At 42.0% G+C, this 25966-nt stretch overlaps 1 protein-coding gene across 3 annotated transcripts in view; it reads right to left on the bottom strand.

Annotated features, from left to right (window-relative positions):
• Positions 1 to 25966, bottom strand: part of LOC139422870 (netrin receptor UNC5C-like) — a 240879-nt gene that overhangs the window by 132731 nt on the left and 82182 nt on the right. The gene's annotated exons all lie outside the window — the stretch shown is intronic.

The following is a 25966-nucleotide window of genomic DNA, read 5'->3' as shown; positions in this document are numbered from 1 at the left end:
AGCTCAGTTGTCCTGAGTCTGTACAACTCTGCCAGGACCTAGGATCAAGGGAGACACTCAAGTGTTTTAGTACTATATCCTTAGACAGAATGATGAAAATGGCCTCTAAACCTTCAAGCTGCATACTGGACCCTATTCCAACTAAACTACTGAAAGAGCTGCTTCCTGTGCTTGGTCCTCCTATGTTGAACATAATAAATGGCTCTCTATCCACCGGATGTGTACCAAACTCACTAAAAGAGGCAGTAATAAAGCCTCTCTTGAAAAAGCCAAACCTTGACCCAGAAAATATAAAAAACTATCGGCCTATATCGAATCTCCCATTCCTCTCAATTTTTGGGGAAAAAGCTGTTGCGGGGTAACTCACTGCCTTCCTGAAGACAAACAATGTATATGAAATGCTTCAGTCTGGTTTTAGACCCCATCATAGCACTGAGACTGCACTTGTGAAGGTGGTAAATTACCTTTTAATGGCGTCAGACCGAGGCTCTGCATCTGTCCTCGTGCTCCTAGATCTTAGTGCTGCTTTGATACCATCGATCACCACATTCTTTTGGAGAGATTTGAAACCCAAATTAATCTACACGGACAAGTTCTGGCCTGGTTTAGATCTTATCAGTCGGAAAGATATCAGTTTGTCTCTGTGAATGGTTTGTCCTCTGACAAATCAACTGTAAATGTCAGTGTTCCTCAAGGTTCCGTTTTAGGACCACTATTGTTTTCACTATATATTTTACCTCTTGGGGATGTCATTCGAAAACATAATGTTAACTTTCACTGCTATGCGGATGACACACAGCTGTACATTTCAATGAAACATGGTGAAGCCCCAAAATTGCCCTCGCTGGAAGCCTGTGTTTCAGACATAAGGAAGTGGATGGCGGGCAAACTCTTTACATTTAAACTCGGACAAAACAGAATTGCTTGTTCTATGTCCCAAGAAACAAAGAGAATTACCTCTGCGTTACTCTGGACCCTGATCTCTCTTTTGACGAACATATGAAGACTGTTTCAAGGATAGCATTTTTCCATTTACGCAACATTGCAAAAATCTGAAATTTTCTGTCCAAAAATTATCCATTCTTTTGTCACTTCTAGGTTAGACTACTACAATGCTCTACTTTCCGGCTACCCGGATAAAGCACTAAATAAACGTCAGCTAGTGCTAAATACGCCAGCTAGAATCCCGACTAGAACCCCCAAATTTGATCATATTACTCCTGTGCTAGCCTCCCTACACTGGCTTCCTGTTAAGGCAAGGGCTGAGTTCAAGGTTTTACTGCAAACCTACAAAGCATTACATTGGCTTGCTCCTACCTATCTTTCCGATTTGGTCCTGCCGTACATACCTACACGTAAGCTATGGTCACAAGACACAGGCCTCCTAATTGTCCCTAGAATTTCTAAGCAAACAGCTGGAGGCAGGGCGTTCTCCTATAGAGCTCCATTTTTATGGAATGGTCTGCCTACCCATGTGAGAAACGCAGACTCGGTCTCAACCTTTTAGTCTTTATTGAAGACTCATCTCTTCAGTAGGTCCTATGATTGAGTGTAGTCTGGCCCAGGAGTGTAAAGGTGAACGGAAAGGCACTGGAGCAATGAACCGCCCTTGCTGTTTCTGCCTGGCCGGTTTCCCTTTCTCCACTGGGATTCTCTGCCTCTAACCCTATTACAGGGGCTGAGTCACTGGCTTACTGGTGCTCTTCCATGCCGTCCCTAGGAGGGGTGCGTCACTTGAGTGGGTTGAGTCACTGACGTGGTCTTCCTGTCTGGGTTCGCGCCCCACCTTGGCTTGTGCCGTGGCGGAGATCTTTGTGGGCTATACTCGGCCTGGTCTCAGGATGGTAAGTTGGTGGTTGAAGATATTCCTCTAGTGGTGTGGGGGCTGTGCTTTGGCATAGCGGGTGGGGTTATAACCTGCCTGTTTGGCCCTGTCCGGGGGTATCATCGGATGGGGCCACAGTGTCTCCTGACCCCTCCTGTCATAGCCTCCAATATTTATGCTGCAGTAGTTTATGTGTCGGGGGGCTAGGGTCAGTCTGTTATATCTGGAGTGTTTCTCCTGTCTTACCCGGTGTCCTGTGTGAATTTAAATATGCTCTCTCTTTCTTTCTTTCTTTCTTTTTCTCTCTCGGAGGACCTGAGCCCTAGGACCATGCCTCAGGACTACCTGGCATGATGACTTCTTGTTGTCCCCAGTCCACCTGGCCGTGCTGCTGCTCCAGTTTCAACTGTTCTGCCTGCGGCTATGGAACCCTGACCTGTTCACTGTGATTACTATTATTTGACCATGCTGGTCATTTATGAACATTTGAAATCTTGGCCATGTTCTGTTATAATCTCTACCCGGCAGAGCCAGAAGAGGACTGGCCACCCCTCATAGCCTGGTTCCTCTCTGGGTTTCTTCCTAGGTTTTGGACTTTCTAGGGAGTTTTTCCTAGCCACCGTGCTTATACACCTGCATTGCTTGCTGTTTGGGGTTTTAGTCTGGGTTTCTGTACAGCACTTTGATATTTCAGCTGATGTAAGAAGGGCTATTAAAATACATTTGAATTTATATATATATATATATTTCAAATCAGCAGGGGATCAAATACTTTTTCCCCTCACTGTATATACAAAAGCATCTGGACACGCCTTCAAATTAGTGGATTTGGCTATTTCAGTCACACCCATTGCTAACAGGTGTATAAAATGGAGCACACAGCCATGCAATCTTCATAGACAAACATTTGCAGTAAAATGGCATTACTAAAGAGCTCAGTGACTTTCAACGTGGCACCATCATAGGATGTCACCTTTCCAACAAGCCACCTTTCCAACATTTCTGCCCTGCTAGAGCTGTCCCGGTCAACTATAAGTGCTGTTATTTGGAAGTGGAAACTTCTAGGAGCAACAACGGCCACACAAGCTCACAGAATGGGACCGCCGAGTTCCAAATTGCCTCTGGAAGAAATCTCAATACAAGAACTGTTCCTCAGGAGCTTAATGAAATGGGTTTCCATGGCCGAGCAGCCGCACATAAGCCTAAGATCACCATACACAATGCCAAGCGTCGGCTGGAGGGGTGTAAAGCTCACCTCCATTGGACTCTGGAGCAGTAGAAACGCGTTCTCTGAAGTGATGAATCACGCTTCACCGTCTGGCAGTCTGATGGACAAATCTGGGTTTTGGTGGATGCCAGGAGAACGCTACCCACCCGAATGCATAATGCCAACTGTAAAGTTTGGTGGGGGAGACTGTTTTTCATGGTTCGGGCTAGGTCCCTTAGTTCCAGTGAAGGGAAATCTTAACGCTACAGCATACAATGACATTCCAGACGATTCTGTGCTTCCAACTTTGCGGCAACAGTTTGGGAAGGCCCTTTCCTGTGGCAGTATAACAATGCCCCAGTGCACAAAGCGAGGTCCATACATGTCCCATCTTCTCCTGCTCCTCCCCTCCGGTGTACAACGTCACCAAAATACTAACCACCGGTCCTGGGATTCATCATTATGCACACCTGGCACTCATCATTATGCACACCTGGCACTCATCATTATGCACACCTGGCACTCATCATTATGCACACCAGGCACTCATCATTATGGACACCTGGCACTCATCATTATGCGCTATTGTTAATCATCATGATTCACACCTGGACTTCACTACCTTCATAATTTCCTCTCCTTTATTTGTCACTCCTTTATTTTTCTCACATGTCGGTATTGTTCTTGTTTACCGGCGTGTAGCCTTATGTCTCGTTACTGGTTTGTTGCTTTATTTAACGTTTCACCTGCACCTGCTTCCTGACTCACAGCTCTGTTATTACAATACAGAAATAGTTTGTCGATATCGGTGTGGAAGAAATTGACTGTCCTGCACAGAGCCCTTACCTCAACCCCATCGAACACCTTTGGGATGAATTGGAACGCCGACTGCGATCCAGGTATAATCACCTAACATCATTGCCGACCTCACTAATTCTCTTGTGGCTGAATGGAAGCAAGTCCCCACAGCAATGTTCGAACATCTAGTGGAAAGCCTTCGCAGAAGAGTGGAGGCAACAAAAGGAGGGACCAAATCCATATTAATGCCCATGATTTTGGAATGAGACGTTCGACAAGCAGGTGTCAACATACTTTTGGTCATGTAGTGTATCTATGGATAACCACACACAACTTGGTGAATGATACTTCTGAAGCTGAGGAGAATGAGTTGGCATGTGGGAAGAGTCTGACTTTCGGGGAAATTGTAGTTAAAGACAAATACACTGAATTTAGACTACCAAATGTCAAACACTTATTTAGTCCCAATCTCCATTTCTTCAAAGTAAGTTACTAAATATAGTCCAGTTTGTAGCATTCTGTTTGAAATTGACTTTAAATAAAGTGTAATTGAATGAAGCAAGCTTTGAATTGATTGATGTATGTTCATTTTAAAGTGGTAACAATTAATTAAAACATTGATAATGGTAGTATGATAATCTAAAGAAAATATACATTTTCATGAAGTATTTGACATTTTTATGTTTACTATTTAAAAATGCTAATATTAATTGCCAACTCTCAAAATTGATAGGCAGATGCAAACATGTAATTTCAGCCTGTGGTGCCTGGCCTTAACTCTCCATTGGATCCTTCTCTCCCTCGTCCTCTCCATCCACTCTCTCTCTCTCTTTCTCCATCTCCCTCTACCTCCCACTCCTCTCAATATGACCTTTCTCCAGTGGAAGAGGATCTGGCTCTCTCCCTCTCTTTACCTCTCTCTCATGCATTAATGATCTGTGGTGAGGACATCTCTAGTCAGGCCGGTCTGCCTCCAAGCCTTCTGACCTCTCCCAAGGACAGAGCACCACAGGCCATACGGACAGCCTAGACAGGCCACAAATAGCTATTGAGAGCCAAAGAGAGCTATGGATAGACACATACTGTATAGCTATAGAGAGCTAGGGATGGACACGGATAGCTCCAGTCGGCAGAGTAACCCTTCTCTCCTTCCATGCCCTCTAACCATGACCTGACAGAGGCTGATGGAGCCAGAGATTAACCCACTGCGGACGAGACAGACATCAGAGGCAGCCACAAACTCGCCCAGAGTTTCCTACTCTACAAGGTGCTGTAGCCCACAAAGGAATGGGGAGACTAGGGGTCCCATCACGCTCAATAGCTACAAGACTCAACTCAAGTCAATCAGGAACTCCCCTAGCTGCTATGTATATCTAGTTCGATTACATTTCCCTACAGAGAGAGAGAGAGAGAGAGAAAGAGAGAGAGAGAGAGAGATAGATAGAGAGAGAGAGAGAGAGAGAGCGAAAGAAAGAGAGCGAGAGAGAGAGAGACAGAGAGAGAGCGAGAGAGAGAGGGGGAGAGAGAGAGAGAGAGAGAGAGAGAGAGAGAGAGAGAGAGCGAGAGAGAGAGAAAGAGAAAAAGAGAGAGTAAGAGCAAGAGTGAGGCAGGTACACATATAGCTCATCTCTTAGCAGTAGTACTATAGACTACTTTATCACTGACCTCAACTCAGAGTCTCTTTGAGCAGTCCACTGACACCCCTATCAGATCACAGCAAAATCGCAGTTTACTTGAACAGAGCTTTGCTCAATCATGGGGCATCAAAGCCAAAGGAACTGAAAAACATGAAGAAATGCTATAGACGGAATGAATCCGAGTAGTAGTGTGGAAATCTACCAAAAACCAATTAGGCAACAACAAATTCAATCCCTTCTAGACAATTTCCTAGATAAAATGTTTCACTGTAATGGTGAAGGTGTACATTTGGCAGACGAAAACCTAAACAGTATATTTCCCCTCTCAGCTTCCTTAACAAATCTAAAAATTTCAAGCAGACAAGAAGAAAATCAACAACAATGACAAAAATGGTTTGATGAAGAATGTAAAAACCTAAGAAAGAAATTGAGGAAGCCTAACTAACAAACAACATAGAGACCCAGAAAACCTGAGCCTCCGCTTTCACTATGGTGAATCACTGAAAAAATACAGAAATGCAGGATAAAGAAGGAACAGCACGTCAGAAATCAGCTCAATGTAATTGAGGAATTCATAGAATCTAACCACTTCTGGGAAAATTGGAAAACTCTAAACAAACAAGTTATCTATCCAAAACGGAGATGTATGGATAAACCACTTCTCCGATCTTTTTGGCTCTATAACAAAGAACAATCAGCAAAAACATATACATGTTCAAATACAAATCTTAGAATCAACTATTAAAGACACCAGAACTCACTGGATTCTCCAAGTACATTGAATGAACTACAGGACAAAATACAAACCCTCTAATCCAAAAAGGCCTGTGGGGTTGATGGTGTCCTAAATTAAATTATAAAATATACAGACCACAAATTCCAATTGGCTATACTTAAATTCTTTAACATCATCCTCAGCTCTGGCATCTTCCCCAATATTTGGAACCAAGGACTGATCACCCCATTTCACAAAAGTGGAGACAAATTTGACACCAATAACTACCGTGGGATATATCATCAACAGCAATCTTGGGAAAATCCTTTGCATTATCATTAACAGCAGACTCGTACATTTCCTCAGCGAAAACAAAATTGAGCAAATGTCAAATTGGCTTTTTATCAAATAACCGTACGACAGACCACGTATTCACCCTGCACACCCTAACTGACAAACAAACCAAAACAAAGGCAAAGTGTTCCCATGCTTTGTTGATTTCAAAAAAGCTTTCGACTCAATTCGGCACAAGGGCCTGCTATACAAATTGATGGAAAGTAATGTTGGGGGGAAAACATACAACGTTATAAAATCCATGTACACAAACTTGGTTAAAAAAAAACACAACATATATATTTCTTTCCACAGGGCCGGGGGGTGAGACAGGGATACAGCTTAAGTACCACCCTCTTCAACATATATATCAACAAATTGGCGAGGGCACTAGAACAGTCTGCAGCACCCAGCCTCACCCTAATAGAATCTGAATTCAAATGTCTACTGTTTGCTGATGATTTGTCTCCAACCAAGACGAGCCTACAGCAGCACATAGATCTTCTGCACAGAGTCTGTCAGACATGGGCCCTGACAGTAAAAAAGGTCCTGTTCCCAGGACCATGAATATAAATTCCATCTAGACACAGTTGCCCTAGAGCACCCAGAAAAACTAAACATACCTTGGCCTTAACATCAGCGCCAAAGGTAACTTCCACAAAGCTGTGAACAATCTGAGAGACAAGGCAAGAAAGGCCTTCTATGTCATCAAAAGGAACATACAATTCGACATACCAATTAGGATCTGGCTAAAAATACTTGAATCAGTTATAGAACCCATTGCCCTTTATGGTTGTGTGGTCTGTGGTCGGCTCACCAACCAAGATTTCACAAAATGGGACAAACACCAAATTGAGACTTTGCATGTAGAATTCTGCAAAAATATCCTCTGTGTAAAACACCAAAAATTGCATGCAGAACAGAATTAGGCCGATACCCACTAATTATCAAAATCCAGAAAAGAGCCGTTAAATTCTACAACCATCTAAAAAGAAGCAATTCCCAAACCTTCCATAACAAATCCATCACTTAGAAAGAAATAAACCTGGAGAAGATCCCCCTAAACAAGCTGATCCTGGGGCTCTGCTCACAAACACAAACAGACCTCACAGAGCCCCAGGACAGCAACACAATTAGACCCAGCCACATCATGAGAAAACAAAAAGAGAATTACTTGACATTGGAAATCATTTACAAAAAAACAGAAAAAACTAGAATGCTATTTGGCCCTAAACAGAGAGTGCCCAGTGGAAGAATACTTGACCACTGTGACTGACCCAAAATTAAGGAAACCTTTGACTATCTACAGACTCAGTGAGCATAGCCTTGCTATTGAGAAAGGCCGCCGAAGGCAGACCTGGCTCTCAAGAGAAGACAAGCTATGTGCTCACTGCCCACATAATGAGGTGGAAACTGAGCTGCACTTCCTAACCTCCCGCCAAATGTATGACCATATCAAAGACACATATTTCCATCGGATTACACAGACCCACAAAGAACTTGAAAACAAATCCCATTTTGATAATCTCCCATATCTATTGGGTGAAATAACACAGTGTGCCGTCACAGCAACAAGATTTGTGACCTGTTGCCACGAGAAAAGGGCAACCAGTGAAGAACAAACAACATTGTAAATACAACCTATATCTATGTTTATTTTCCCTTTCGTACTTTAACTATTTGCACATCATTACAACACTGTATATATACATACTATGACATTTGAAATGTCTTTATTCTTTTGGAAATTCTGTGAGTTAACTGTTCATTTTTTATTGTTTATTTCACTTTTGTTTATTATCTATCCAACTTGCTTTGGCAATGTAAACATATGCTTCCCATGCCAATAAAACCCTTACATTGAAATTGAGAGAGAGAAAGAGGGAGAGGAAGGCAGCAGGAGAGTAGTTATGTGGAACTCTCCTTTAGTTGATGATGCTGTAATGCTGGCTATGAACTGCAACTTCATTCAATTCCAAGATTTTTCCTCTTCCTCACAAATGTTCCATCAGGCCATGCAGTTTAGTTCCTCCTGCAATACAAACTTGGTTGCCTCCAGGGTGTCCTCTCACAGTCATGCTGGAGATTGGAGCATTTCTAGTTTCCCTTCCTCAACATTGAGACTGAGGATAATCAACTAGCAGTAAAGTCTCCAGTGGGATATTTCTCTCTCTCTCTCCATCAGTCTCTCTCTCTCCCTCCTTCTGAGCTGAAGCAAAGGCCTAGTATTATCAGCTGGTATAAAGGGAGAATAAAGCAGGAGAGAGAGGAGGAGATTAATAAAGGTTTCTCTTTCATGTAGCTTTGATAAACAGTGCAGTTTTGCCTCCAACGTAAACCTGTGAAATTAGATCATGTGGAATTGCGTTAACATACTTCAACTAAAATGGGGTATATAAGCATTTCATACAGAGACTGTAGACTAGAATACAATCAACTGTTGCTACCAGTCTGTGGCTCTTTTACAATAGGGTGGGGATGTTGCTTCTTACATACTGTCAAATATTATCCTGAACAAACATAACATTATGACTATAACTACTGTTCCCTGAAAGAGGGAAACGAAGTACAACATAGTATGGGGAGTCGCACTCTCAAGACTTTGGTTGAAGGATCTACAATCACGCCTGACAAGGCCAATGAAATCTGTACCTCGCTCGAAGCCCCGCCTTCAACAGGTGATACGCGTGAGAATCGGATTCCTTCCTTTAATTTAATACCACTCATATATTTGACTTTGCCTGTGATCCACAGCCCTTGAAGGCTTCTGTTGGGCTTTTCCAGCCCACTGATCTCTGCTTTCAAAGCAGGTGTTTAAAACACGTCTGACAGAGCAAGCAGCCTCCCTAGTAGACTAGAGAGGGAAGGAAGGAGAGATGAAGGAAAGGAGGAAGCACGAGAGAGAGAAAGAGAGATAGAGAGACAGAGAGAGACAGAGAGCGAGAGAGGAGAGCCAAATTAGCCGAAAAAACCTGATTTACTGTTTGTGTTCTGTGTCTGTATGTCTGCTTGGAAAATGACTTGACACAGTAGGTCTATGTTCTAATTTCAGCTCATTGTTGTCTTCAGATGTTTTTGCGTTTTATATAAAACAGACAGACTCAGAGGTGGAATGACATCAGATATGACAATGACATCAGATACCAGAATGTCTGTGATATCGTCCCTTGGGGTTCCTAGGCTTTTTCTAGCTACCCTTTGATGTCACTTTGACACACTCCTACACACATGGCCCACGGATACGGGATAAACACAAACACACACACACGCACACACACACACACACGCGCGCGCACACAAACACACACACACACAACCACATAGAGGAGTAATGTTTAACAGATGAAAATGTGAATGTACGAACAACGTTTAAAGAATGCTTGAAGAACCCGGAGAAGCGTATACTCCTAACAGCATCTCAAAATGGATAGATACAAATCTAATGGATGACATAACCCACTTCAGTCTTTATCAGAACTGCTGGATCAAATCACGTACAATAGAAGGAAGGTACTGACTATCACACAAGCCCCCTCTCCCTCTGTCCTCCAGGGCTTCAGTCCTATGAGAGGACTATCACACCAACCCATGACTGGGACTACATGGCCTTTGCAACAGCACCATCAACCTCAATTAACCCCTTATACCTCAAACACACACCCATTTATATTTCTAAATACATCCCCTTCTCTCTATGAAATGCAGAGAGAGGGAGAAAAAGAGAAAGAAAGATATATACAGTATACACTACCGTTCAAAAGCTTGGGGTCACTTAGACATTTCCTTGTTTTTGAAAGAAAAGCACATTTTTTGTCCATTAAAATAACATCAAATTGATCAGAAATACAGTGTAGCCATTGTTCATGTTGTCAATGACCATTGTAGCTGGAAAGGGAATATTTTTTTATGGAATCCATACATAGGAGTACAGAGGCCCTCAGCTTCTGCACATCTATCACTCCAGTGTTTAATTGCTATATTGTAATTATTTCAACCACTATGGCCTATTTCTTGCCTTTCCTCCCTTATCCTACCTCATTTGCACACACTGTATATAGACTTTCTCTATTGTATTATGACTGTATGTTTGTTAATTCCATGTGTAACTCTGCGTTGTTGTTTGTGTCGAACTGCTTTGCTTTATCTTGGCCAGGTCGCAGTTGTAAATGAGAACTTGTTCTCAACTGGTCTACCTGGTTAAATAAAGGTGAAATTAAAAATAAATAAAAAAGCCCATTATCAGCAACCATCACTCCTGTGTTCCAATGGCACGTTGTGTTACCTAATCCAAGTCTATAATTTTAAAAGGCTAATTGATAATTAGAAAACCCTTCTGCAATTATGTCAGCACAGCTGAAAACTGTTATTCTGATTAAAGAAGCAAAAAAAATGTCCTTCTTTAGACTAGTTGAGTATCTGGAGCATCAGCATTTGTGGGTTCGATTACCGGCTCAAAATTGCCAGAAACAAATACATTTCTTCTGAAACTCGTCAATCTATTCTTGTTCTGAAAAATTATGGCAATTCCATGTGAGAAATTGCCAAGAAACTGAAGATCTCGTACAATGCTGTGCACTACTCCCTTCACAGAACAGCGCATAATGGCTCTAACCAGAATTGAAAGAGGAGTGGGAGGCCCCAGTGCACAACTGAGCAAGAGGACAAATACATTAGAGTGTCTAGTATGAGAAACAGACACCTCACAAGTCTTCAACTGGCAACTTCATTAAATATTACCCACAAAACACCCGTCTCAACATCAACAGTGAAGAGGCGACTCCGGGATGCTGGCCTTCTAGGCAGAGTTGCAAAGAAAAGGCCATATCTCAGACTGGCCAATAAAAAGAAAAGATTAAGATGGGCGAAAGAACACAGACACTGGACAGAGGAACTCTGCCGAGAAGGCCAGCATCCCGGAGTCGCCTCTTCACTGTTGACGTTGAGACTGGTGTTATGAGGGTACTATTTATAGCATTTCTCTATGGCTGGCCATGCTTTCCACCTGGCTACCCCTACCCCGGTCAACTGCCCGGCCCCCTCACAGCAACCCGCCAAAGCCCCCACCATTTCTCCTTTACCCAAATCCAGATAGCTGATGTTCTGAAAGAGCTGCAAAATCTGGACCCCTACAAATCAGCCGGGCTAGACAAGCTGGACCCTCTCTTTTTAAAATTATCTGCCGAAATTGTTGCAACTCCTATTACTAGCCTGTTCAACCTCTCTTTCGTATCGTTTGAGATTCCCAAAGATTGGAAAGCTGCCGCGGTCATCCCCCTCTTCAAAGGGGGTGACACTCTAGACCCAAACTGCTATAGACCTATATCTTTTCTACCCTGTCTTTCTAAGGTCTTCAGAGCTGGTCATGGGTGCACCTCAGCCACGCTCAAGGTCCTAAACGACATCATAACCGCCATGGATAAGAGACATTACTGTGCAGCCGTATTCATCGACCTGGCCAAGGCTTTCGACTCTGTCAAGCACCACATTCTTATTGGCAGACTCGACAGCCTTGGTTTCTCAAATGATTGCCTCACCTGGTTTACCAACTACTTCTCTGATAGAGTTCAGTGTGCCAAATCGGAGGGCCTGTTGTCCGGGACCTCTGGCAGTCTCTATGGGGGTGCCACAGCGTTCAATCCTCGGGCCGACTCTTTTCTCTGTATACATCAATGATGTTGCTCTTGCTGCTGGTGATTCTCTGGTACACCTCTACACAGACGACACCATTCTGTATACTTCTGGCCCCTCATTGGACACTGTGTTAACTATCCAGACAAGCTTCAATGCCACACAACTCTTCTTCCGTGGCCTCCAACTGCTCTTAAACGCAGGGAAACCTAAATGCATGCTATTTAACCGATCCCTGCCCGCACCTGCTCGCCGGTCCAGCATCACTACTCTGGACGGCTCTGACCTACAAATACCTAGGTGTCTGGTTAGACTGTAAACTCATATTAAGCATCTCCAATCCAAAATTAAATCTAGAATTGGCTTCTTATATCGCAACAAAGCATTCTTCACTCATGCTGCCAAACAAACCCTCGTAAAACTGACTATCCTACCGGTCCTCGACTTTGGTGATGTCATCTATAATATAGCCTCCAACACTCTACTCAACAAACTGGATGCAGTCTATCACAGTGCCATCCGTTTTGTCACCAAAGCCCCAAACACTACCCACCATTGCGACCTGTACGCGACCTGTCTCGTTGGTTGGCCCTCGCTTCATGCTCGTCGCCAAACCCACTGGCTACAGGTTATCTACAAGTCTCTGTTAGGTAAAGCCACGCCTAATCTCAGCTCACTGGTCACCATAGCAGCACCCACTCGTAGCACGCACTCCAGCAGGTATATCTCACTGGTCACCCCCAAAGCCAATTCCTTCTTTGGTCGTCTTTCCTTCCAGTTCTCTGCTGCCAATGACTGGAACGAACAGCAAAAATGTCTGAAGCTGGAGACTTACATCTCCCTCACTAGCTTTAAGCACCAGCTGTCAGAGCAGCTCACAGATCACTGCACCTGTACATAGCCCATCTATCCACCTACCTCATCCCCATACAGTATTTATTTATTTATCTTGCTCCTTTGCACTCCAGTATCTCTACTTGCACATTCATCTTCTGCACATCTACCATTCCAGTTTTTAATTGCTATATTGTAATTACTTCGCCACCTGCTCCTTTTAACCCCAGTATCTCTACTTGCACATTCATCTTCTGCACATCTACCATTCCAGTGTTTAATTACTATATTGTAATTACTTCGCCACCATGGCCTATTTATTGCCTTAACTCCCTTATCTTACCTCATTTGCACTCACTGTATATAGACGTTTTGTTTTCTTTTGTTCTACTGTATTATTGACTGTATGTTTTGTTTATTCCATGTGTAAGTCTGTGTTGTTGTATGTGTCGAATTGCTATGCTTTATCTTGGCCAGGTCGCAGTTGCAAATGAGAACTTGTTCTCAACTAGCCTACCTGGTTAAATAAAGGTGAAATAATTTTTTTTTTAAATAATAATGAAGCAGCCAGTTGATTACTAATAGTCATTTATAACATTAACAATGTCTATACTGTATTTCTGATCAATTTGATGTTATTTTAATGGACAAAAGAAATGGCTATTCTTTCAAAAACAAGGGCATTTCTAAGTGACCCCAAACTTTTGAACGGTAGTGTATGGAAAGAGTGAAAGAGAGCGAGAGACAGAGAAAGAGAGAATGCATGCAGGGCATTCTACACCAACAAAAACAAATTCAAATTGAAATACCTATTCAAATTTGGCAAAAATGAATTGAATGTGTCATTGAACCAATTGCACTTAATGGCAGCGAGGTGTGGGGTCCACTTGCAAAACAAGATTTCACTCAATGGGATATACACCCCATTGAAAACCTGACTGCAGAGTTCTATAAGATGATCCTACATCTACAGAGGAAAACTACAAACGATGCATGCAGGGCAGAATTAGGCCAATATCCACTAACAATAAAAAAATAAAAAAATAGCAATTCAGCTTTGGAAACATCTAAAACACAGTGACCCCATCTCATATCATTACCAAGCCCTGCAATGCAAAGAGTTGAGCAAAGAAAATAGTCCCCTCATCCAGCTGGTCCTAGGGCTGAGTTCACAATCCTTTTCTATTAACACACTGAAGCTTCAGGACCAGAACATCCAAGCAGTCAGAACAAACAAAATTACAACACAGTCAAAACAAAACTACATTACTTATTGGGAAACACAACCACAAGCTTAAAGCAAAATGCAGTACTATCTGGCACTAAATTGACAGTACACCATGGCAAACTTTTTGACCATGGTTACTGATCAAACCCTTAGAAAAACATTGACAAAGTACAGGCTCAGTCAGCACAACCTTGCCATTGAGAAGGGTAGACACAGGAAAACCTGTCTCCCTGTAGTGGAAATGCTGTGCAACCACTGCACCTCAGCAGATCCCGAGACTGAGCTGACAAAATTTTAAAAATATAAAGCAATTAGAGAGTGTCATTTCCCCAAATTTGACACCCTTTGTCACACCTGCTCCCGCTCTCCCTCTCTGGTGCTTGAGGGCACCAGGCTGCCCTTCATTACGCACACCTGTCACCATCATTATGCGCATCAGGGCTCACTGGACTCACCTGGACTCCTTCACTTTGTTGATTGACCCTTGATAATTGTTGTTACTGAGGTCTTGTTGACTATTTTGATTATTATTATTTTAATGAATATTGTAAATCTTCAAAGTAAGCTTTTTCCAATATGTACATTGTTACGTCATGCCAATAAAGCAAATTGATTTGAATTGAGAAAGAGAGAGGTAGACAGAGAGCGAGAGAGAGAGAGAAAGAGAGAGAGAAAGAAAAATAGGTACTTTTTTCCCAACCTCCTCACCAGACTGTCATCGCCCCAACATCCCCCTCTCCCCTCGTCTCTCCCCCCCTGGGCCAGACAGATGTGATTAATGGTGTATCTACTGAGGCAGGAACCACCACTCCTGATTACATTAAACATTATCATAACTTTTCAGTTCTAATCGCAGCATGGAGAATATTGTGTTCCCCCAGAAGAAGATTTATGACCAGTGGCTTGACAACTATTCACCCTGTGCCACCAAACAGTCAACCTATTTACATTTAACTGCAGTATTTAACAATTATATTGTTTAAAAGATGGGAAAACATGACATACAGTACAGTAGATTCAGATTAGAAACACTGTCATGGAGAATTGCACTGTTGCAATTACAGGTGCTTCTACATCTGTCACGGTTGTCGTAACAACGGGACCAAGGCGCAGCGTGTGTTGGGTTCCACATATTTTATTTGAGTGAAACTTCTACAAAAACAATAAACAAGCAACGAACCGTAACATACAGTGGGGCAAAAAAGTATTTAGTCAGCCACCAATTGTGCAAGTTCTCCCACTTAAAAAGATGAAAGAGGCCTGTAATTTTCATCATAGGTACACTTCAACCATGAGGAAAAAAAATCCAGAAAATCACATTGTAGGATTTTTAATGAATTTATTTGCAAATTATGGTGGAAAATAAGTATTTGGTCAATAACAAACATTTATCTCAATACTTTGTTATATACCCTTTGTTGGCAATGACAGAGGTCAAACGTTTTCTGTAAGTCTTCACAAGGTTTTCACACACTGTTGCTGGTATTTTGGCCCATTCCTCCATGCAGATCTCCTCTAGAGCAGTTTTGGGACTGTTGCTGGGAAACGGACTTTCAACTCCCTCGAAAGATTTTCTATGGGGTTGAGATCAGGAGACTGGCTAGGCCACTCCAGGACCTTGAAATGCTTCTTACGAAGCCACTCCTTCGTTGCCCGGGCGGTGTGTTTGGGATCATTGTCATGCTGAAAGACCCAGCCACGTTTCATCTTCAATGCCCTTGCTGATGGAAGGAGGTTTTCACTCAAAATCTCACGATACATGGCCCCATTCATTCTTTCCTTTACACGGATCAGTCGTCTTGGTCCCTTTGCAGAAAAACAGCCCCAAAGCATGATGTTTCCACCCCCATGCTTCACAGTAGGTATGGTGTTCTTTGGATGCAACTCAGCATTCTTTGTCCTCCAAACACCACGAGTTGAGTTTTTACCAAAAAGTTATATTTTGGTTTCATCTGACCATATGACATTCTCCCAATCTTCTTCTGGATCATGCAAATGCTCTCTAGCAAACTTCAGACGGGCCTGGACATGTACTGGCTTAAGCAGGGGGACACAACTGACACTGCAGGATTTGAGTCCCTGGCGGCGTAGTGTGTTACTTATTACTAACCCTTAAGGTAGGCTTTGTTACTTTGGTCCCAGCTCTCTGCAGGTCATTCACTAGGTCCCCCGTGTGGTTCTGGGATTTTTGCTCACCGTTCTTGTGATCATTTTGACCCCACGGGGTGAGATCTTGCATGGAGCCCCAGATCGAGGGAGATTATCAGTGGTCTTGTATGTCTTCCATTTCCTAATAATTGCTCCCACAGTTGATTTCTTCAAACCAAGCTGCTTACCTATTGCAGATTCAGTCTTCCCAGCCTGGTGCAGGTCTACAAATTTGGTTCTGGTGTCCTTTGACAGCTCTTTGGTCTTGGCCATAGTGGAGTTTGGAGTGTGACTGTTTGAGGTTGTGGACAGGTGTCTTTTATACTGATAACAAGTTCAAACAGGTGCCATTAATACAGGTAATGAGTGGGGGACAGAGGTCTGTGAGAGCCAGAAATATTGCTTGTTTGTAGGTGACCAAATACTTATTTTCCACCATAATTTGCAAATAAATTCATTAAAAATCCTACAATGTGATTTTCTGGATTTTTTTAACTTGCACAATGGATGGCTGACTAAATAATTTTTGCCCCACTGTAAGTGGTGCAACTTGCACACACAAACAATATCCCACAAAGCAGTACGGAACAGGGAACCCTTAAGTCTGATCCCCAATTAGAGACAACGAACATCAGCTGCCTCTAATTGGGAACCATACCAAGAGCACCAACATAGAAATATATAACCTAGAACACCCCCTAGTCACGCCCTGACCTACAACACCATAGAGAACCAAGGGCTCTCTATGGTCAGGGCGTAACAGCAAAGCACTTCGTGACACCTGCTGATGTAAATGTATTTCAATTTAAATTAACCTTTATTTCACTTGGCAACTGTGTTTTTGTGAGATGCGGAGTAGGTGAACGGATGATCTACGCATGTGTGGTTCCCACTGTGAAGCATGGAGGAGGAGGTGTGATGGTGTGGGGGTGTTTTGCTGGTGACCCTGTCAGTGATTTACTTAGAATTCAAGGCACACTTAACCAGCATGGCTACCACAGCATTCTGCAGTGATACACCATCCCATCTGGTTTGCGATTAGTGGAACTATCATTTGTTTTTTAACAGGACAATGACCCAACACACCTCCAGGCTGTGTTAGAATGGCAGGCTCTCCAGAATTTGGCGGTTGCTATTTGACCAAGGAGAGTAATGAAGTGCTGCATCAGATGACCTGGCCTCCACAATCACCTGACCTCAACCCAATTGAGATGGTTTGGGATGATTTGGACCGAAGAGTGAAGGAAAAGCAGCCCACAAGTGCTCAGCATATGTGGGAACTCCTTCAAGACTTTTGGAAAAGTATTCCAGGTGAAGCTGGTTGAGAGAATGCCAAGCGTGTGCAAAGCTGTCATCAAGGCAAAGGCTGGCTACTTTGAAGAATCTAAAATATATTTTGATTTGTTTAACACTTTTTTGGTGACTAAATGATTCCAGCTTTGATGTCTTCACTATTATGCTACAATGTAGAAAATAGTAAAAATATGGAAAAACCCTTGAATTCGTAGGTGTGTCCAAACTTTTGACTGGTACTGTAGTGCAGTGTTAAGTCAACTTTGAAAGCCGTTTCACAGTCAAATAATATGAGGGAAATTGTGGATTTTGCAAAAAAAAATGCAACGGCGGAATCCTGGAGAGCCTGCCATTCTAATATGAACATGAACATGAACATGAACATGAAATCTATATATAACCTGAAAATAAGAACCCCCGCCCAGAGGTTCTATTATATTCATATGGATTTATTTTACTAATGTGTTTTTAATACATGTAATATTTCTGCTACAGTATGTGCTGTGCCATGTCAACAACAGCATCATATTAAAGGCAATATAACAGGAGAGTTTCATACTGCCTTCATATCATCTCTGTTCCCCCAGGATCCATCACAGTTAAAACTTACATTACGCCTGTCTCCCCGCTGTCATCATTTCCTACACAATGGGATGAGTGGCTCCCCTCCCTCCCAACCTGCACTGACGCTTTATTCTCTCACATAGGAGGGGGGGATACACACTAGATAAATACCCATTAGGTTGAAGTCGGAAGTTTACATACACCTTAGCCAAATACATTTAAACTCAGTTTTTCCCAATTCCTGACATTTAATCCTAGTAAAAATTCCCTGTCTTAGGTCAGTCAGGATCACCACTTTATTTTAAGAATGTGAAATGTCAGAATAAAAGTAGAGAGAATGATTTATTTCAGCTTTTATTTCTTTCATCATATTCCCAGTGGGTCTGAAGTTAACATACACTCAATTAATCTGTCTGTAAAAAATTACTTTTCTCATGCACAAAGTAGATGTCCTAACTGATTTGCCAAAACTATAGTTAATTAACAAGAAGTTTGTGGAGTGGTTGAAAAACTAGTTTTAATGACTCCAACCTAAGTGTATGTAAACTTCCGACTTCAACTGTACATACCCACATACTTCCTGGAACACACACACATACAGTAAACACCCTATGTAAGACCCATTCACAGCATGCAACAGCCACACATAAACATAAATGCTCCACACACATAAGACCTATTCATTTTCAGAGCGTGATCATGATGGCGTGTGAGCCACATGGAGCTCCAGAGTATCAGCGCAAAAAATGACATTTTGCTGCAACTGGAGATTTGGGCTAGGCTGTAGGGTTCTACTGGGGCTGCTGGAGGTGTGGGGCTGGGGGAGTGGGTCTGTACTCAGGGGAGGGTGAGAGGGACTGCAGCGGTTCAGGGCACTGTACCCTAACTGCCCCCTAACTGACCCTGTCTCCCATGGGCAACACTTTCACATTACCAGAGAGCGAGAGATGGTGGTGGGGGTGTAAATGGGTAGGAGTGTGAAGGGGAAAGTAGCTAGAGAAAGGATACTCCCTCACAAAACAGTAAATACATCCATATATAGCCTAACCCATGTAAATCAATATATATCCTAACCCATATAAATCCATATATAGCCTAACCCATGTAAATCAATATATATCCTAACCCATATAAATCCATATATAGCCTAACCCATATAAATCCATATATAGCCTAACCCATATAAATCCATATATAGCCTAACCCATATAAATCAATATATATCCTAACCCATATAAATCCATATATAGCCTAACCCATATAAATCCATATATAGCCTAACCCATATAAATCCATATATAGCCTAACCCATATAAATCCATATATAGCCTAACCCAAATAAATCAACTCTACACTGCTTTCTTTCATCACGGAATTACATTAATTAAGCAAGCCAGTGGTTACACACTACACATGCATTCAGTATACAGTATTAAACAGTGCCATTTAGGTTCCATGTATTTTTGAACCATGTATCATACATTTCTGTTGCTGTACATGTCCATGTGTGTTGTGGCTGCCAGGCAGTGTGCATGTGTGGCACTGCTAGTGTAGCTACATCACCTCAGGGCCCTTCTGCCACCCAGCACAGTGCAGTCTGTGCAAGGGGCCATTAAGGCCCAACACACCATTCAGCCACAGAGAGCTCCTGATGTCATGGCACTCTGCTGGAGAGAGAGAGAGAGAGATAGAGAGAGATAGCGAGAGAGAGAGTTAGAGAGAGAGAGTTAGAGAGAGAGAGAGAGAGAGAGGGAGAGAGAGGGAGATAGAAAGAGAGAAAGAGAGAGAGAGAGAGAGAGAGAGTCCTCTACTGAACTCTCCTACAGTCACTTCTCCAAGCTCAGTTAGAGTGCAACCGCAATCTTTTGTGACAAAGTGCCACAAAGTTGATGAATTGCTTTTTGTGAAGAGGGCACATGCATTTATTCATAGTATCTTCATATTTTTTCTGAAGAAGAAAACACAAAGTCACAGCTGTTGTTGTTATTGCTGAAGTGAAGAGACTCAGTAATCTGAAGTCTGGGTAAAAAGGAACGTTTTCTTCAACAAGTAGAGAGAAGCAGGGGTGTGGCCACTAAGAGGTGTCGTCCACCGCTTAGTGGCCACTCCTTGTTTTTGTCTTCTTGAGATTGAAAGGAGACAAGCCAACCTGAATCAACATTGAGCCCTTTTGTTATCAAACTGTACCAACCATGCTCACCCCAAATCAGCCCATGCTGTACTCTGACATAAAGTACGTATCAAACTCATTCCATAGAGGGCTGAGTGCCTGCAGGTTTTATTTTTTTCCTTTCAATTAAGACCTAGACAACCAGGTGAGGGGAGTTCCTTTCTAATTAGTCACCTTAATTGATCAATCAAGTACAGGGGAAGAGTGAAAACCCGAAGACACTCAGCCCTCTGTGGAGTGAGTTTGACATGTGGAATAAAGTGTTCAATAGCTAGTCAAAAGGTCCTGACCCCAGGGAAACCCCTGCATCACAGACAGACAGGGGTCAACTGATGAAGAATGTAGGGAGACTTTACCTCCAATCAACCCCTCTTGACCTCCTCATGCTCACTTCAATACACGCATCTATTCTACCTTCACCTATTTTCAGAGTCGATAATAGCTGTAGACCAGAGGGTAGACCAGGTGCTCCCTGCTATTTCCTGTGATTCATCCATGCACACATCCTCAATCATCGAAATGCTTCTCCTAGTAAAGAGACTTCTCCAAAAACATCTAGCCCCCTTTGAGGAAAGAGAGAAACGGATCTCACTCAAGGTGCATCATCAGCACACAACAACAACTTTGTTTTTCTTTCACAGTTGAGGCAGATGATTGACTCCAGTAGTGATAATTACACTTCTGATTTTGCTGCCCATCCCTCCCCTCTCCTCCCTCATTCCTCTCTCCCTCTCTAGCTCTCCACTTAGCTCATAAGGCACATCTGTTCCCAGCACCACCCAAACAAGAGACACATTAACAAACAAACAGACAACAATTAGTCTCCTTTTGAAGTTCTCCATGCGCTCCATTAGGGGAATGCTGAGATGGGTTTGGATAATCAGAGGACTCCTAGGGAGAACTATCCTGCAGTACCCTGCCACCCTACAGAGAAACGCCTGCATGCGGTCTATACACCACCTTTTCTAGAACTAGTGTGAACGGATACTTGAAGTTAATGATTGGTGCTTAAGACACAAAGGATAAATGAGGATGCGGAAAACTGTGGATTGTAGTTGCTGTGTTGTATTTGTTTGATGTCTTTTAGACATTTCATTTACAAACCGAGTTGAATTGAATTCAGTCACTGTGGACTTTTATCCCCCCTGTTGCCACAGCGACAGACATGAAGAATGTGAGCTTATCCAGAGCTGTCAGTCACACTCTGACAGGACACGATGGGGGTCAGAGGTTAAACCCATTACGAGCTGGGTGGCTCCTCTCCCTGACCTCTACTCTCCATCTGTCTGTCTGTCTGTCTGTCTGTCTGTCTGTCTGTCTGTCTGTCTGTCTGTCTGTCTGTCTGTCTGTCTTCTCCTATCTTCTTATCTCAGGGTCTGAAATTAACTTTTGGGTTTGACAGCAAATATGGCCTTGGTTATAAGAGAAGTTTTAAACCCTTGGCCAAGCCATGGTCATACTTTGACTTCCTCTTGAAACGCAAGCATAGCTCTAACTCTACCCCCAATATCCATGCTAACAATAATGATTACCTCCAAATTCCCTCCTCCCCTGTCTTCTCCTTCCCAATACTCAACTCCTCCTCTCATCCCATTCTGCACTTATCTTTCCCTAACCCCCCCCCCCCCCCCCCCCTCCCCATCTCCCATTCCACATTCTCCACTCCTCCTCTCTTCTGCTCTTTCATTTTTTATGAGAGGGGGGACCAGGAGTACTAACCCCAGTGCACTCACAGGCCCAAGTCTGGCATGTTTTAATATTTCATGAAGATGTGCAATAACACCGACAACACACACACACACACTGCCCCGCGGGCGTACTGTAATACACGCACTGTAGTGCTGGGAGGTGGCGGGGAGAGCAGGTGTTGTTGGCCAATGCAAATACAACTCGTCCATGGGTCAATAAGCCTTGCTGTCCCCAACGAACCGTTGTACCTGTACGGCTGGGGGCATCCATGTCCCGCTCTAACAGTACCCAGCCTCTGCACAGGGTTTCACTAGTTATGGGAGAGATGGAACTTCTGAGCCCCATGATGAGTCGGTCTACCTAGAGCTGTCATTCATTACCTCCTATCAGGTAACAGCAGGGCAAAGAGATGGAGGATGTCTCAGGGATCAATGATACAGCTGAACTATAACAGAGCTGTTAATGCAACAGTCTGATTCACATCCATTTCCTTTTCTAATCACCTGGCTGAGGCAACACAGGTCCATTACTTACAGTCACAGTCACATGATCTGGAGGCTTGACTATATTCTCATCACGTTTTGATGTGTTCTATTTCAATACTACATGACCGGCTGTTGTACCCATCCACGTATACATCCCTACACAGTCTACCAGTTCTATCAATCTGTATCCTCCCATTATGAATGGAGAGCCAGAGTGATCCTGACACCCTCATTATAATATAAATGAGAAAGTGTGTGGTGGAGTCTAGTGTAGCGGTCTAAGCTCTCCGGACCCCATATGCCCCCTGGCGATGGGGGTTTGAGCCTTCTGTCTATGCCGCTACTATCTGTCTCCCTCTCTACATTTCCCGCTGTACTGTCAAAAAGAATATGAATCCTTAAAAAAATATAAATATATATAAATAATGGTAGGCAGTGACACACACGGCGTAAGGCCTCATTCAGTTTGTAGATGAGCTTACACAGGTACAGATAGGTCATGGAAGCCTATCTGCTTGGCCCATTACAACAGCACTGACACATTCCTCATCATGTAAGCCCTCCATCCCTCCTTCTCCAGGTGCATGGGGACTGCCTGGTGCCTGGCCCACGTATCATTCATACTGTTGTGGTGCGTCTCTTTGTTTTACCCCGTCTCAAGGGCGCCATGTTATCAGGCTAGCAACTAGCTACTACACTTGAGATGTTACAAAGTGTTTACGGAAATATATTTATTTTAGAGGAAGTAGTCTTACCTGTAGATGGCATAGCCATGGTAGGTGAGGAGAAGAGGATTCAGACATGGAACAAAAAAGAGACAAATAAATCAGTCAGGTAAATCAGAACAAATATCAAGCTCAGGGAATTACCATTTCCATGCCATACTAAAATATCAAAATGCCTTTTGGAAGCATTCTGTCCTTAATGTATCAGCTCTGAGATAGGAAATTAAATGACCTTTAGATAATAATAGTTTTCCATTTAGTTTGATACATGCCGGTACAGTCAACCCAAAACACAAGTTACAAAAATCAAATCAGCCAACAGCACCGCTCTGGTGTGTCAGAGAAGAAGGAATTCCGGTCTTGAGTGTGTATACAATGTATAGAGTGTGTATAGAATGTATAGAGTGTGAATAGAATGTATAGAGTGTGTATAGAAAGTATAGAGTGTGTATAGAATGTATAGAGTGGGTATAGAATGTATAGAGTGTGTATAGAATGTTTAGAGTGTGTATAGAATGTACAGAGTGTGTATAGAATGTACAGAGTGTGTATAGAATGTATAGAGTGTGTATAGAGCACATGGAGTGTGTATGAAGTGTATAGAGTACATGGATTGCATGGAGTGGGTATTGAATGTATGGCTTGTGTATAAAATGTACATAGAATATATGGAGTGTGTATAGAATGTACATAGAATATATGGAGTGTGTATAAAATGTACATAGAATATATGGACTGTGTATAAAATGTATATAGAATATATGGAGTGTGTATAAAATGTATATAGAATATATGGAGTGTGTATAAAATAAATATAGAATATATGGAGTGTGTATAAAATGTACATAGAATATATGGAGTGTGTATAAAATGTATATAGAATATATGGAGTGTGTATAAAATGTATATAGAATATATGGAGTGTGTATAAAATGTATATAGAATATAAGGAGTGTGTATAAAATGTATATAGAATATATGGAGTGTGTATAAAATATATATAGAATATATGGAGTGTGTATAAAATGTATATAGAATGTATGGAGTGTGTATAAAATGTATATAGAATATATGGAGTGTGTATAAATGTATATAGAATGTATGGAGTGTGTATAAAATGTATATAGAATATATGGAGTGTGTATAAAATGTATATAGAATGTATGGAGTGTGTATAAAATGTATATAGAATGTATGGAGTGTGTATAAAATGTATATAGAATATATGGAGTGTGTGTAAAATGTACATAGAATATATGGAGTGTGTATAAAATGTATATAGAATGTATGGAGTGTGTATAAAATGTATATAGAATGTATGGATTGTGTATAAAATGTATATAGAATATATGGAGTGTGTATAAAATGTATATAGTGTGTATAGAGTGTATTGAGTGTATATAGATTGTATGGAGTGTGTATAGAGTGCATGGAGTGTGTATAGAGTGTATGGAGTGTGTATAGAGTGTATAGAGTGTGTATAGATTGTATGGAGTGTGTATAGAGTGTATAGAGTGTGTATAGAATGCATGGAGTGTGTATAGAGTGTATGGAGTGTGTATAGAGTGTATGGAGTGTGTATAGAGTGTATAGAGTGTATAGAGTGTGTATAGAGTGCATGGAGTGTGTATAGAGTGCATGGAGTGTGTATAGAGTGTATGGAGTGGGTATAGAGTGTATGGAGTGTGTGTAGAATGTATAGAGTGTATATAGATTGTATGGAGTGTGTATAGAGTGTCTAGAGTGTGTATAGAGTGCATGGAGTGTGTATATAGTGTATGGAGTGTGTATAGAGTGTATGGAGTGTGTATGTATAGATTGTATGGAGTGTGTATAGAGTGCATGCAGTGTGTATAGAGTGCATGGAGTGTGTATGGAGTGTGTATAAAGTGTATAGAGTGCATGGAGTGTGAATAGAGTGAATGGAGTTTGTATAGAGTGTATGGAGTGTGTATAGATTGTATAGAGTGTATGGAGTGTGTGTAGAGTGTATGGAGTGTGTATAGATTGTATAGAGTGTATGGAGTGTGTATAGAGTGTATGGAGTGTGTATATAGTGTATGGAGTGTGTATAGAGTATATGGAGTGTGTATAGAGTGTATGGAGTGTGTATAGAGTGTATGGAGTGTGTATAGAGTGTATGGAGTGTGTATAGAGTGTATGGAGTGCGTATAGAGTGAATGGAGTGTATATAGTTTGTATAGAGTGTATGGGGTGTGTATAAAGTGTATAGAGTGTATGGAGTGTGTATAGATTGTATAGAGTGTATGGAGTGTGTATAGATTGTATAGAGTGTATGGAGTGTGTATAGATTGTATAGAGTGTATGGAGTGTATATAGATTGTATAGAGTGTATGGAGTGTGTATTGAGTGTATAGAGTGTATGGAGTGTGAATATGGAGTGTATAGAGTGTGTATAGATTGTATGGAGTGTGTATAGAGTAAATGGAGTGTGTTTAAAGTGTATAGAGTGTATGGAGTGTGTATAAAGTGTATAGAGTGTATGGAGTGTGTATAAAGTGTATATAGTGTATGGAGTGTGAATATGGAGTGTATAGAGTGTGTATAGATTGTATGGAGTGTGTATAGAGTGCATGGAGTGTGTATAGATTGTATAGAGTGTATGGAGTGTGTATAGAGTGTATGGAGTGTGTATAGAGTGTATGGAGTGTGTATAGAGTGTATAG

This window comes from Oncorhynchus clarkii, chromosome 12 (genome assembly GCF_045791955.1).
Source record: "Oncorhynchus clarkii lewisi isolate Uvic-CL-2024 chromosome 12, UVic_Ocla_1.0, whole genome shotgun sequence".
Classification (NCBI taxonomy): Eukaryota; Metazoa; Chordata; class Actinopteri; order Salmoniformes; family Salmonidae; genus Oncorhynchus; species Oncorhynchus clarkii.
This window is presented reverse-complemented; position numbering and strand designations above follow the sequence as displayed.